This window comes from Sturnira hondurensis, unplaced genomic scaffold (assembly GCF_014824575.4).
Source record: "Sturnira hondurensis isolate 20B ecotype Veracruz unplaced genomic scaffold, ASM1482457v3 Scaffold0009719, whole genome shotgun sequence".
NCBI lineage: Eukaryota > Metazoa > Chordata > Mammalia > Chiroptera > Phyllostomidae > Sturnira > Sturnira hondurensis.
Genome location: NW_028082350.1, coordinates 10,217,574 through 10,233,365, shown reverse-complemented (window position 1 = coordinate 10,233,365; position 15,792 = coordinate 10,217,574). Strand labels below are relative to the sequence as shown.

General features: G+C 44.9%; 1 protein-coding gene across 1 annotated transcript in view; it reads right to left on the bottom strand.

Annotated features, from left to right (window-relative positions):
• Positions 1–15,792, bottom strand: part of GPC6 (glypican 6) — a 1,021,374-nt gene that overhangs the window by 23,141 nt on the left and 982,441 nt on the right. The window lies entirely within an intron of this gene.

Sequence of the window (15,792 nt, the reverse complement as noted above, 5' to 3'; positions counted from 1 at the left end):
AAGGGAAAACAGTGACCATTTTCCCTAAATGCCGCCCTTGTCTACCCGAGGACACCATGCAGGTGAAGCTTACAGAACCCAGGATAGGGCTAGTGCAAACTCTGTCTCAGTTTTAAGAGAGACACAGGATTTAAGGCCAGGGAAACCTTGCTCCCTCCTCCCTCAGTCTTCCTCCAGCTTCTGGTGGATAGGGCCCAGGTAGTTGGCTTTCTGATTTCCATCTGTTCTCTGCTTTGAATTAAACACTCGTGAAGCATCTCAACTGGCTTCGGGTCTCTCCCCAACTGGGAGAAATAGGGGCACGGTACAGCAAGCACCCCAAGCAAAGTCTTTAGAATTCATCTGCCTAGATGTTGGATAAGGGCACCCAAAAATGTACCGAGAGACAAAATGCCTTTCCCAATGGCCTACTTGTTTCTGCAAGAAACACATATTGTCATAATTCAGCTGCTGCTAACCTGCTCCTGACTAATTGACAGGCCCATGTAGCATGCACTTGGATGGTGAACAGCAACCTAAACCCATGTACAAATCTCTAGTCATTTCAAATACGGGTGAGTGTAAAATCCACAGCCTTCTGGATGGACGGCCAGGAGAAGCTTAGTAATGCCATCATGGGTAGTTTGAGGCTCAGCACAGACTGTGCCCCTGGGGAAAGGGTAGGGAGAGAAATTCTATACCATGTTGGTCCGTAATTAACATCTAGGTTCATGCAGTCACAACCTTGACTTCCTGTGCTACCTTTACGAATAGTGGGGAAGTTGATGGACATTTGAAATGCGCTTGCTACAGGTTGAATTATGCCCCCCAGATTCCTATGCCGAAGTCCCTCAGTACCTCAGAATGTGGAGATACGATCTTCACAGAGGTAAGGAAGCTTAACGTGAGGCCAACGGGGCGCCCTGGATAGAAATGACTAGTGTTCTTACAAAAGGAGAAATTCAGACCCAGAGGTAAGCCTAAAGGGAAGATGGCATGAGGAGATTAGGAAGAAGACAGCTGCTTACAAGCCCAGGGAAAAGGCCTGGAAAAGATTCTTCTCAGTCTTCAGAAGGAACCCACCCTGCCCGACACTTTGAACTTCCAGAACTGTGAGACCGTCAGCTCTGCAGGGTACGCCACCCAGTCTGGGGGGCTCTGTTGGGCCATTCCTAGCAACTCTATACAGCACATCCTAGCCAATCCTAAGAGGGAGACTCCCTGAGATCTAAGGGCATCATTGTACATTTGAGATCAACAGCCTTTGGATGCGAAGTATTCTGTTTGTTGTGGATGGAGTACAGACTGGAGAAAAAGATTCCAAGGATCCTTTGGTCAGGTTCAAGAGTGAGCACAAAGAAATGAAAGACTCAACATTTTATTTTGGCTCCAGTTATGCTTCTCAGTAGTTCCAGGATTACGCTTGTGGCCCCTGGGTCACTGTGATGCTGAGAATGACAGATGTCATTCTCAGTGCTGGCCTCCAACAAAGGGCTGAAGGGGGCCGGGTGCTGACTCAGAGAACCTGGGGCCTATTTGTGAAGAGTGTGCTGTTGTACTTTTGTCCCAGAGCATGAAAATATCCACAAGTAAAGACATTCCAAGAAGTAGCTTACACACAGGAAATGTTTCATGTAGCTTGAAATCCATACTCTTTGACTCCCCCATCCACTTCTCCTTCCAGCCAATCGGACGGGGTTAGAAAGTTTGCACAAAGAGGCTGTCCTTTTCTGCTCACCTCTCCAGGTACAGATGTGTGAGCATGTAGTTATGTAATTCTTTTTTTAACAATAAATGCCATTCCTATCCAGCCATGGATGGACGTACATTCTGTTTATCAGTTACAAAAAACCCAATCTCCCAAATACCAGCTGATCGATGTCAAAAGGAAGATCGTTAGAAAGATCACCATTCCGCAACCACCATAATCATAACTGACCCCCGCAAGTGTGATCAATAGATGCTGTTGTGAGTTGAATTGTGTGCTCCCCAGAAGACACTGGAGTCGCAGCCACCAGTACCTGTGACTGTCACCTCACTTGGAAATGGGGTCATTGAGATGATGGAGTTAAAACGGGGTCATTAGGGTGGGCCCTGATCCCATATGAATGTGTTCTTAGAGAAAGGGGAAAATGGGCGCAGGAGAGACACAAAGGGGGAAGCCTGTATAAAGATGAAGGCAGAGATGGGGTGATGCACCTACAAGCCAAGGTTCTCCAAAGACTGTCAGCAAACCTCCAGGAGCTGGGAGAGGCTCGGAGCCGATTCCTCCCACCGTCTCCGGGGGAAGCAGCCCTGCTGACACGTGGCTCTCAGATGTCTGGCCTTCAGGCTGTGAGATATTGAATTTTCTGTTGTTGGAAGGCGCCCAATTGGTGGTTCTTTGCTGCAGGAGCCCTAGCAAACTAGGGCAGATATGACAAGTGTTGGGTAAAAAGTGCGGCGGAGAACAGGATTTTCACACAATTCCAAAGCATCCCCCCACAGATTATTCAGGGAAAACTGGTCATCGGACAGTGCAAAAATTGGCAGCCCCCCTCCCTTGCCCAAGAGATCACACGAACAGGACAAACTGATATTGTGCACCTCCCGATGCAATGTGACAAGGACACGTGGCTTCTGCAGCCCAAATTCACATCTGAATCCAACAGGAACCCACCAGACAAACCTAAACTGAGGCACCTTCTGCAAAACAACTGGCCACACTCCTCCAAATGCCAGTCATAAAAGACAAAGTAAGGCTGAGAAGTCCTTCAGGACTAAGGATGGTAAGAGGTTAGGGTGCCCAGATGCAGCACAGGTTCTGGATTGGGCACTAGATCATACAATACTCTCCGTACAGGACATTATTGAGATAGTTGGAGAATCTGAATAATAACTTCTGTGAATACTATTGAATTAGTATGGGGTTTCCTGAATACGAAATGGTACTGCGGTAATGTAGAAGAACGTCGTCTCCTCAAGAGATACATGCTTAAGTATTCAGAATGAAAGGGTGATGATTTCCATAACTTGCAACTAGAATGGTTTAATAATAGTAACAAAAATCAATACATAGGTGTATAGAGAAAGAAAAAGAGCACATGTGGTGAATTTTTAATAATTAGTGAACACAGATGAAGGTATATATTTTTAAAATCATTTTTTGGTAAGTTTGATTTTTTTTTGCAAAATTAAATAGGTCAGAAATAAGATCTCCCACATTTGATTCATTCAGCTTCAGCGTCCTTAGTCTCCAGCCCAGGCTGCCGCCTCTAGGTCACTCATTTTCAGACACAAACCCCAGGGAGAGAATCAGGCGGTACATACTCAGAGCTCACTCAGCAAACTCTCACCGGCCTGAGGACTGACTTGCTGTGAGGTGGGTTCTGTCCCACCATAAAGTATACCAAGAACCAGCATCCCTTTTCTGATCATTACTTCACTCAATGTCCACATTTATGCTGTGGAACTGTGAATCAAATACGTATTTTCTGAGACACAGAGAAAGAATAGGATGGTGCGATGTCCCACAGGTATCTCTCTCTTAACGCTCTCAGACTAACTGTGTATGCGGTGCTGCTGGTTCTTTAGCTCAAACTCAAGTATTGTTTCTTTTAAGGTGTGTTCTCCATCCCCATGTTAGAGTTAGATTCCATGGCTGTGCTCCACAGCGCCCTGTTCATGGTTCCAAGTACTGATCAGCCTGAACTTACAACTGGCTTACTTTTCTGATCCACTCTTAGATTGCACGCTCCTTGGTGCAAAGATTTGTCTCACTGGTTACTACGGGTCAGGGGACCAGTCATCTCAGTTTGTCTGGGATGTAGGGGATTTCAGGACATCAAATTTTCAGAACTACTACTAAATAGTCCTGGGAAAACCAGGACACATTGGTCACCCAGGTTTCTGCACACAGTAGGCCCTTAATAAACATCGATAGAGAAAATGAACTGAACTGTTCTGCTCTATTACCAGGTCATAGACAATATCACTAACACAAAATAGTTGGGGTCACCCCATGTGTGCTCTTATCTCCGGGGGGGGGGTCGGAGGAGTTGTGCGGATAAGTGAGGAATGTGGGGGTCCCTCCCTGCTGATTCACCACAGCACATTCCGTAACCAGGCTGTGTACTCCCTGGCGGCTCAGGAAGTAGCCAGGCTTGGTCATGTGCGACTGAAGGAAGGAGACAACAGCAAGGGAGCAGTGAGATGAGAAAGCTCTTTTAATATCCCGCACGGGAACATCAGCTGATGCCCTTTCCGGCTGGGATAGTGATGCAGACAGCTGGAGGGACGGGCACCGTTAGTCACTGGAGAGGTGCATGCCTTTGACTCTGAAGGACAGCGGAACAACTGCAGTTTCTCTTTCAGTTTCAAGAAAGTTTTGCAATTCTCACACCACTTAGAAATATTTTCTATAATTTTTATATCTGAATAATAGATGGGACTACGTTGTTGGAGCTCCAGACCTAAGCTGTTTTTTTCCCCACCTTGGAAACTATGTGTGCATAATAGTGGGATAAGCTGTATGTTGACAAGCACCATTAGTATAAATGAGTTATTGACCATAACAGTGAGTCCTGATTCATTAATCATGCAAACCCCGTGGGAACAAAGACCTGGGATCATATATGGGATTTATAATTTCTTTTCTGTTTCCCAAATGAGCTACTCAAGGTCAGATTCACTTTCTCTAATATTTGTAAACTACATTTACCTTTTTTCCAGTCTTTTATACCCCAGTATAAAATGCTATAATATTAATGATATCTGAGTATTAAATAGCTTTCATTTATGCTGCTGGGGGACCCTGGTCTATCCCAACACTGTTGGGGCCCACAGGGAAAACGTGAACCTCCTCTTAGAACTCTCTGGAGTTCATTCTAGTTTCTGACAGTTTCAACTCCTGGCTTCCGTAGAGACCTGAACTCTTAGTCCAAGATGGCTCTAATACTTGACCCTGAATCTTTGACTCTGGGAAGACAGTGGCACCATTTACATGCCCATCTGCCGCCAGACCTGTAGAGTCAGATGAAAGAGGGAGGACACCGACAAAGGACGGCTGAAAGCAAAGGGCTTACCAAAAACGAAGAGCAGAGGAAACTGTCAAATACTGTGGTCTGACAACTTCATTTACAAAGGGGTCTTGTCTCAAATATTCAACCTGAATTTCATCCAGGCACTGACTCGACAGCTTCCGGTTTACAGGAAACACTGGGGGAAGAGGCCCAGATGAACACCTTAAATGGATGCTCAGACACACCCAGTGTAGGGGGTATCATGCAAGACAACTGCCCTCGCCCTTCCAGAGAGGAGGGAAGAGGAATGAAGACTGCTGTAAAGAAAAGGAGACTTGAACAGCACAACAAACCAAATGCTATTCTTTCTTCCTGGACTTGGAAGTGGGCATCCGGCTGTAAGGGAGACTTTGGAGGTAATTGGGAAAATCTGAGTATAGACAGTAGATGGTGTTATTGAGTCACTGCTCATATTCTTATGTGTACTCATGGTACTGTGGTTGTATAAGAGATAGACAGTCCTCGCTTTGAGAAGGTTCATGCCCAGGTATTTAGGGAATAAAGTGCTTTGTCTTTTACTTGAAAATAGCAAATGTAGTCAAGCATTATTACTGAGTCTACACAGGAGGTATAGGAGGTATGTTCATTTGATCACTTTTTCAATCGTTTTAGCATTTTTATTTTTAAAAAAGATTTTATTTATTTTTAGAGAGAGGGGAAGGGAAGGAAAAAGAGAGGAATAGAAACATCAAATGTGTGGTTGCTTCTCACATGCCCCCGCACTGGGTACCTGGCCTGCAACCCAGGTACCTCTGATTGAGGCCCGCATTCAATCCACTAAGCTATGCCAGCCAGGGCCCATTTTAGTATTTTTGAAGACATTAAAAACAATGCAAAGTTGGGGAAGAGGGAGACCATTGTCAGCACACACAGTATTTAACAGTTGTGCCCAATTCCGCTGGGTTGGTAATTGACTCAGAATAATTGGGGCCAACTGTGAGCTTCTGTTAAACTAACACTGTTTTATTAAAAATTAATTTATCGGTTACAGTTGACATACATATTATATTAATATCCAGTGTAAAAGCAGTGATTAGACATTTGTACACCTCATGAAGGGATCACCCTGTGAAGTCTAGCGCCCCACTCCCACCATACACGGTTATTACGATAACGTTGACTATATTCCCTAGGCTGTACTTTACGTCCCGGTGACTACTCTTATGCCCGATAATTTGTACTTATTAATCTCTTTCACCTTTTTCACCCATCCCCCTAAACTTCCCGCCCTCTGCTGGCCATCAATTTGTTCTCTTTTTGTTTTGTTGATTTTGTTTTTTAGATTCCACCTGTTAGTGAAATCATAGGGTATTATCTTTGTCTGACGTATTTCACTTAGCGTGATACCCTCTATGTCCATCTATGTTGTCACAAAGGATAGGATTTCACGCCCTTTTACGGCCACGTAATATCTCACTGTGGATATGCACTACCTCTGCTTCGTCTGTTGTCTGCTGATGGGCACTTTGGCTGCATCTGTATCTTGCTATTGTCAATAATGCTGCAGTGGACATAAGGATGCACGTATCTTCCCAGGTTGGTGTCTTGGATTTCTTCAGATAAATACCAGAAGTGGAATTGCTAAGTCATGTGGTAGCTCTATTCTTATTTTTTTTTAGGTAACTTCATACTGTTTTCCATGGTAGCTTCACCAGTCTGCATTCCCACCAACACTGCATGAGGGTTCCCTTTTCTCCACATCCTTGCCAGTACTTGTTTGTTGGTTTATTGATGATGGCCATTCTGCTAGGTGTGCAGTGATATCTCACTGTGGTTACAATGTGCATTTCTCTGACTACTAGTGACATTAAGCATCTTTTCATGGGTCTATTTTTAAGGCGCTCACATTTAATCTTCAACACTTTGTGTGTGCTGAAGATTATGCCCTTTTTGCAACTGGGAAATGGGGAGCTGAGAGGAATGAGAAAACTTGCCTTGGATCTAGGAAATGGTGAAGATGAGATTAAAATCCCAGTGTAGACTTCAGAAGTATGACTCTTAACCACTGGGCTTAATGGAGACATTGTCTACACCCCATGTGTGGGGTTGGTGTGGAGGTGTGTGCACATTTCTGGGGGTGTGCAAGGTGGGTCAGCGTGACTGATTCAGGATAAAAACATTAGAACTTCCATTTTTGCTTTTATTTCTGGATACATTATGAAATGTATTGATATTTCACCTTTTAAAAGTGCGAACGTAACAAATGTCACTCTAGAAAGTCATCTTAGTAGAAATACACCAAGTGCATTTAGTCCAAGGAAATCCATCTCCTGGTGCCACCAGAGAGACCGACACACTCCCTTCAGTTCTCTCAAGGTTTTGTTCAGGTTCCCGTTAACATTAGGCCGGGATGAACTCAGTTCAGGTAGGATGGCGTGAACTCTTTGCAAAAAGTACGGTGAGGAAGCTGACCTTTGCATCTGGGACTTCCCAAGCAAAAGCACATGAGAAAAAAATAAATTTGCCCCAAGGGCCTGGTCTCTGCAAGTTACTAGGCACCCACAGCTCTTACTGGCAGCAGGGAGAGGCCCGAGGTGGCAGGGCGCAGATCCTAAGCCCCAGCACTTGCAGCCTCAGCCAGTGACCAGAAGAAATTTCCATCTTACACCTGAGACGCCTGATACAAAAGAGCAACCTCATGTCCAGATGTTCTTGGGTCCATCAGAAGTTCTGCTCCTACAGGTGTGACAGCCAGCTCTTTGCCAGTGTTTATTAATATCATGGAACATGTTGAACTTCAAGCTTCTTGAGCTGTTACCAAAGCAAGTTTCCAGGAGACAGTTGCCACTGATAACTGCTCACAAGAGATGCTGTGCCTTTGAAATTTGTCTTGTCAGAAGAGATAGCTGTGGTACTAGACTGCCTGTAACCTGTTCTCTGCTAGAAAAGCTCAGTGTGATCTAAGTTGACAAATACAAGACAGAAGAGCTGGTGTCCACTCGGGCCCCTGAACCTCTTCCCTCTTATTCACGGGATGACTACGTTTTGTGCCTCAAGGACGAGAATATAAGCAGGCTCCCAAATGGAGAGGAAAACACGACCTGGTCATTCATTTGAAAATGATAAGCAAAAGGCCACAGTATTCCCATCTTTCTTAGCTGACCTTCCTCCCCACTTACGGAGAAATGGACTTTGAATATAAAAATACAGGAGGAATGAAGATTTACTAATATCTACAGATTTATGTGCCTCCTAATCAGTCCACACACCAATGGCCATTTCTCAATTATCTTGAGGGCAGACTAAGACTGCCAGGGTGCAAAGGGGTCACAGTTCCCGCTTCCCTCATCAGTGTGCTCCCGGAGTGCTCCCGGAGTGTTGAAATGCACCCCAGGCCACACGTACTGGAATGAGTTTATGGTTTAGATTATGGAGATTTAAAGAAACTCATTAAACAGGCAGGTGACTTAACATGACTCTGGCAAAGAAAGTTTGGATTTCTTTTGTTTCCAACAGGGCAAGCACAAATGAGGAATAATAAAATGGCACGCATGATATGTCTCTACTCTCAACACCACAAAGTAAAAATAGTAAAGATTCTTTGTTTTATCTCATGCGTCAAAAGTTTCTAATTTTGCTTAACTTCCACAGGGTACGGAGTGTACCTTTAGTGGTGCCTATATATAATGTATGCATAGTTATAAATACACTGGATATCTATGAATCTAATAATCTGTAGTACAGATACTATGTCTAAACATTCTGGGGCTGAGTAATCTACAGGGACTGATACGATATCTTTTGAGTCAGGACTTAGCAAGAAAAAACTTTCAGTGAAATGCATTTAAGGAGAGAGGGAAGTGCATTATGATTTAGAGAAAGTTCCAGTCCATTGGTTAAGTAAGAAAAAGGCTTTCATTGCTTGTGTTCATTCATTAAATACTTCTTACTTGCTTTCTAATAATTCACTTTTTACGCTCTTCTCTGGGGAAACAGGTATGGCCAGTGCCTAGTTGCTGCCCTTGGCGTATTCCTAGCCTCCCTGTCTGGGGCGGTTAAACAGATGTAGAGCAGATACAGTGGTCATGGGTAAGCCAGCCAAGGACCAGGGGAGCGCGGGTATCAATTCATCTGGGAATTTCCTTTCTGGGGAAAACCGTACTCCCTCCTAAGCCAATAAAGCTTTGCCCATATTCACTCTTTGGTGGTGGTCTCTGAACTCTGCCATCAGGGGAATTAAGAAGGTAGATAACTAGTCATTTCTATCTAGAGGGATTAAAAACAAACAAACAAAAAAACGTGCCACAGCCCCCCACAGGTCCACCCGTACCCATGGGATGCCTTTATCAGGGCAGAAGGCATCACCGGCAGTGTGATCTTCAGCTTCTGTCTCTCCCGACTCCCAGGAAACATCTCTAGAGCAGAGGCTTGGTAACCAGCACGGTGCATGTGCTGGGTGCTTATGAAATATTTGTTGAACTAATAAATACGTGACCAGCATCGCTGATTATTGGCTAAGGACAGTATGATTTCATAAGTGATTGATGGATTATCTGCCAGCTACTGTCCTCTGGCTTGTCCTTTGGGGAGTTAGAACAAGGTGGGCAAATCTGCAGGCTCCCTGACAAGAGCACTTTCCCCCAACCTGGTTATCCCTGGAGGGAGGGGGGAATCTCACACGACGCCCTCTGATTGCGTAATTAGGGTTCTAGCTCCTGTCACTGAGAATGCTTTTCCAGGCATTATTTACACAGGTAGGGGGGAAGAGACTTGGAGGTCTCAAAGATGATCTTGGCTTGGAGGACAACCACGAGAATTTAACTAAAAATGGAATGACCCCATCATAGGTGTCTCTGCAACCCTTATGCAAACACAGTGTTTCCAGTACCTTCCCTTTGGTTTTCTGTTACACTCTGATTTGGGGTGTTTTTCAACTGGTGTCACCTTTGTCTCCTCTGTGGGTCCTTTGATGGAACATATTTGATCTCCTCCGAGAGACTTTGCCCACGGCCCACCTGAGGCCCAAAGCCATCTACCCTGGACCTTTTATTTCCTCCCATCTTCCCTGGGACGTGAGAGAAGCAAACTGGGAGAAGGCCACCTGCTGTCCTCTCTATCACACACAGACCAGAGGGCCCCTCCCGAGACACCAGTGTGTGGCCCTGGCCAAATGCCCTATTTGCTTAAGACTTCAGAAAGATTCCAATATGCCCATTTTGTCTGTATGAAAACATTATGGGACCGGATGTAAGCAATATATGCCATATTGTTAGAAAGAAGATGATTAATATTTAAAGGGCTACACATTAAATAATACATATGGGGGGGGGTGGACAATGTGAATATTTAGTAGACCGAAGGCCATTTGTTAGCTTTGGAAAACAATCTGAAGAAGCAAAGGCAGCCTCATCTTTACCTCATGGACAAGGCCACTCTACTTGGTCAAGTTCAGGGAAGCGCGCAATCACAATACCGTTTTTTGCAACCTGAGAGTTTAATAATCCAGTTTCCCTGACAACGACCTCAACCAAATTGACTCTAGAGAAGCCTCGAGTCATTCAATTCACTGTGCATCCCTGCACCAGCGTTCAAGGCATACATACTGCTTCAGTGGTCAAATACAGGTCTGTGAATGTGCCGATCACAACTTCTCTCCATCACAGTGAGAGAGAGGAGGCACAGACCGCCGAGGGCAGAGTAGGTAAAGTCCTGAAGTCTCCAAGGGAATACTACCTTTTCTGTAAATATAGCCTTCCTAAGATTCCAGAGGAAGTAGGGGTTACTAACGCCTTTTAGCTCAATGCAGAACCAAGGACATTCTTGGTCACTTTGCTCGGTCTGTGCGGAAGCCTGGGCAGCATTTAGCATCGTATCCACCAGCACGTGCTTTCTGTCTATTTGGAGTCTGTGAAAGTCTTTGGTGTTATTTTTCACGTCTCAGATGGTGCCTGTCTGCGGTGTAATGTTTTGGGGGGTTCTGGAATGTTTGGGTAAATCACTCGTCATGTGCTTCCTTTCAGGAACCTTCTAAATAAGTTTTGGGGATGACGGCAGAGTCCTGTTACGTGCAGTTTGTCAGTGAGCCCAAGGCAGATTTCAGCCACATAACACGCCAGCACTCAGCCAGGTGCTCGAGTCACTACATGGTCTAAAACTAGCCTTACATTCTGGGCTTTCTCAGACATTCCCAGGGGCTTCGATGACAAGTTCTATTCTATTACCATGTGCAATATTTTTTTTCTCCATGACTCCCTAAGGACCTAAGTACACTTTTGTTTTGTAGGAAAAAGTAAGAAGAATGAAATGACTGGCAGGAATGAGAGACTCCTTGAAGGTTCAAAAACACAATGCTTGGTTCTGTTGAGTTTCTCAGGGGGTTGGGATTTGGATGGAAAATTAAAGAGCTTGCCTCATCCCCTCTGACTTCATGTCTGGAGTGTCTGGGCTGCCCGGTGACACGGAGTTCAGGGTGTGGCCCTGCAAAGGCAGATGGGGTCCTTCCCTGGGAAAACACTACTTGGAGTGGCATAAACAGTGGAAACATCAGAAATATTTCCCTCTGCTCTTCAGGACAGATTTCTGCAGCAGATTTTAAGAAAACAATAACAAACGTTTCAATCACATTTATAAGTAATATTCTGATGGCATCTCATTCCCTAAGGCATTATTACATTTTAGGCAAGTAAGAGTGGTAAGGATTCTGCGTGGCCTTGAGAGATGACGCCACAGTTTGACACCAAACTCACTGAACTTGATAGTGAAAAGGAAAAGACAGGAAGACATTTGGTCTGTGGAAATGCCTGTGAAATCCAAGTATTATTTTGCACGGCGGCTACTTAAATTGCGGCACTATTTCCTTCTCAACATGGAAGAGATAAATAATTTCAAGAAGTGGTTTTTATGACCGAATCACTGAGTTTGGAGGCTCCCATGGTCCAAAGCTTCCAGAGTGTTCTTGACAGATACCTAGGCTGCACTTAAACATTGCCAATGACAGAGACTGATGTCTCACACGAAGAGGACTTGGGCTCTGCTGTCTGACCTAAGTCAGGCCACCTCCCCTCTCTGAGTGGTTCTAGGGGGTCTTCAAGGACAATGCTTGACCACAAAGCATAAGCCTATTCTTGTTCCCCCTCCTGCCAACTGGCATTCAGACTGGGTCCCCAACCTTGCTTTGCTCCTTTGAAATCCATGGCTAGTTCCAGTCGCCAACCTTGGATTGTGCTTTCTCTGCCCATTTCATGGAAAGTCCCCCTCTGATTCACTTCTGACCTTGGGTATATCCACTGTTTGCTCTCCTGCTCTCTGCTCTTGGCTTTTGAGACCAGCTCTGCCTCCCACAGTTGCTGACTTCGGTCTCTATCATGTCTCAGGCATTATTTGGGCTGTGTAGGTGCAGACATCCCCAAGGATGTCTGGTCTAGAGCATGAATCGTAACAAGTGCAGATTTTCAATTAGGTTATTCAATACACGATCTTGGTAACTCTAGGCAGGAAGGTCTCAGATGCATGTTCAAAAGAAGGGAATGGAATGCAGCATTTCTAGCAGCTATGTAAGGCACGTTGACTCAGGCTGAATATTTCGAAACTCAGCTCTGTCCCCCAGCATCCTTTATTCTCTCACTAAGGAGTGAAAAGGTTTGGGTGTTTTTTTTGTAGCTTGAAGAGATTTCCTCCATTTTTTTCTTAATTTCCTCACAGAGCAAACAAGTCCCTGGCAGCAGCGTGGACTGACTCTGTGCCTAACACTAACCTGGAAATTAGCACTATTTCAGGAAACTTCCAGAAATAGTTTATATACCTGATAGCCCAATTGTGCCCATGTGAAAAAAAAATTGAGTTTCTGGACATCCAGGCTTGCTGAAAAAAATTCTGATTCTTTGACCACTATTACTTCAAATGTGCAATCCCTTTGTAAGGTCTTTGCCAATACTTAGAAAATCTATACAAAGTCTCCGCTTTTACTTGTGATTGACATATGCAGTAGATGTTAAGTTCATAACCATCTGGAGTTAATTTTAAAATATTAAAATTTTATCTTCAGGGAATGAAATCTAGGACATTACAAATATGTCTGCTAATTAAAACACGGGGAGGAGGCATAGTAAAGCGCTATACTTGGAGATCAGGCATTCCCGAATACGTTAGGATTCACCATTGAATTTCAAATGTTGGGGGCTATATTCTTCAAAACCAAAGCTAGAAACAGATGTGTATTCTGATCTCTTTCTCTAAAGCAACTACAGATACTTGGAGCTTACTAAGGAATGACAATTACCCGAGAGTGGTGGCATTGATCAGGACCTTTATAACTAAGATATTGCAAAAATGATTCCCTCCAACAGCGAGAGTGCCCACAAAGATGTGTGTACATTGGGAAAGTAATTTAGATGCAGTAGAGAAAAAATATTTGCAAGTGCTAGGTGAAAATCGGATTTATTTAAATCCTAAAGCCATTGAACATGGAGATGGGTGGCCTTAAGTCTCTTACAGAATAGTCAAAGTAAAGCAGATACATTTCCTTTGGGCGCGTGTGATTTGACTCACACATAACTATGTACCCTTGCACTGCATCGTGCATAGTAAACACTGTTTTTGCATCTGTTGTGTTCTGTTGATGACATAACTCAATGTTCTGCCTTTTCCCTCATGGACTCAAGTGGGAATTGCTTTAATTGCCAGTGACTTTGGCCTAAGAAAGTTTGAGGGTCAATGGAATGAGATACTAATAAACAGATTCAGGAATGCAAAGCACAGGACCCAGGACATGGGCGAACTCGGAGTTAACTGTGGAGTCCGCGGGTCGGGAAGAGAAGAGAATGATTTCGAGGATGGTTCCTTCTGTGGGTCTTCGCTTCTCTGTTCCCCTCCCAGGGCTCCTCCCTGGCCACTCAGAGTCACTTAGGACCTCTCCAGTCTATGCTCACAGAGACCCCGTGGGTGTTCCCTGTCGCAGAGATTTCCCATCCCCCGTGACTGTGGGCTTTCCCTCCCAGCCTATAGGTGACACAGGGGCAGGGCCTCTGTCCTTCATGCTCACCACAGCTGAGGAGATGAGTGTCCCTTCAAGCCCTGTGCCTGGTTTGGAGAAGTACTCAATACACAGCAAATGAATAAATGACCCCCCCCCTCAAAAAGTAGAGTAGGCAGAGGGTAAATTTAAATTCTGGGTCTCCCAATATAATTGTAAATTAATTTTAAGTTCTAGATTCCCTTACTTGCAAAATAAACTTATTGCCATAGAGAGGGACATTTTTCTTGTCCACGTCCCTATTTTATGAAGAACCAGTTGCTTTTTAAAAATATTTTATTTATTTATTTTCAGAAAGAGGGGAAGGGAAGGAGAGAGGGAGAGAAATATCAATGTGTGGTTGCCTCTCATGTGTCCCCCACTGGGAACTGGCGTGCAACCCAGGCATGTGCCCTGACTGGGAATCGAACTGTGATCCTTTGCTTCACAGGCCCGAGCTCAATCCACTGAGCTACGCCAGCCAGGGCAGAACTAGTTGCTTAGTGTCTACGTATGGGTCATCAGTTCAGTGAAACACGCACACACATCTATTTATTGTCTATGATTTACTGGGCATTCAGTGATAAATGTGGCCCTGCCTTCAAGGAACTTACTGCCCCGTGGGGGAAAGAGACTCACACAGAGTAAATGGCTCATTGCTTTAAGGCCTTAAGACTTGAGAAGTGCAATCAACGTTTACTATTCAGGAGAAGGTTGGATTCAGAAAGGCTCCAAAGAAGAGGTGGGGGCTGAGCTGTGCTGTAAGGGCTGAACGCCATCCTGCAGGGAGGAGAGTGGAGGAGGCAGCCTCAGAGGCAAAGGCTCACAGAGGTGAAGCCTCTTCAATGCAGGAGAGGAGCCCATGGGCCTGGTGCGTGGAGATGTGTTTGTTTCCACCGTACCTTTGGTAAAGTCACATACTTTCGCTACACATTAATTTCAAATTAGAAAAATGCTGTCACCACCCCCACAATCTTTTTAAAGGATTAACAAAGATTAAGTGAAAATATTGCTAGGGCATTTGGAGCTGGAAGTTCTTAATGAGTAGAAATATCACCATGGGGACAGATGGCATCATAGGGGGACTAAAGTGCACTCTTTTTTCTTTGGAAATCAAGTTCTTATTCCTGTGAGGCAAATTACCTTTTCTGGGAGCCATCTGGCTACCTGAAAGATCCAATTTACCCCCTGGGGCACCGGTGAGGGGTGCCATTCACTCCTCTCATGATTAGACTCCAGGGACGTAATAGCACTTGACTTTCAGCTTTCCCTCTTCAGCGTCCAAAAACCTAAATGGCTTCCCTCCGCCCCCTGTGAGCAGCAGAGATGTCAGAGGTCCCCCACTTCAGGTGGGAAAGGAATGAATTACGTGGCGGGATGGCCACTCTGGGCAAGGAAGCCGGGGAGTCCGAAGCGGCCACGCCCGAGATGCACAATGTGAGCCGTGAGTGTGAGGTACCTTGGCAATTTTAAAAGTTGTAGCAATGACTTTAAAAGGCAGGAAAGTGAGCCGAATTTTAACGATATGTTCTACTGAGCCCAATTTATACAAAATACTGTTTCAACATACAATGAATAGGAACATATTCAGAATCTGGTACGCATTCTACACTCACAGCTTATCTCCATTCGGGTTGTAGCCATTCCCAAGTGCTCAGTGGCTGCCTTGTCATCTGGAACACGTGGCTGCCTGTCAGACGACAGCTCTCAAAATCCGGCGGGCTTTATGCGTCCACCGCATCTCAAGTGCTCAACAGCCACCTCTGGCTCGTGGCTCCTTGTTGAGGACACAATCCGGGGGCC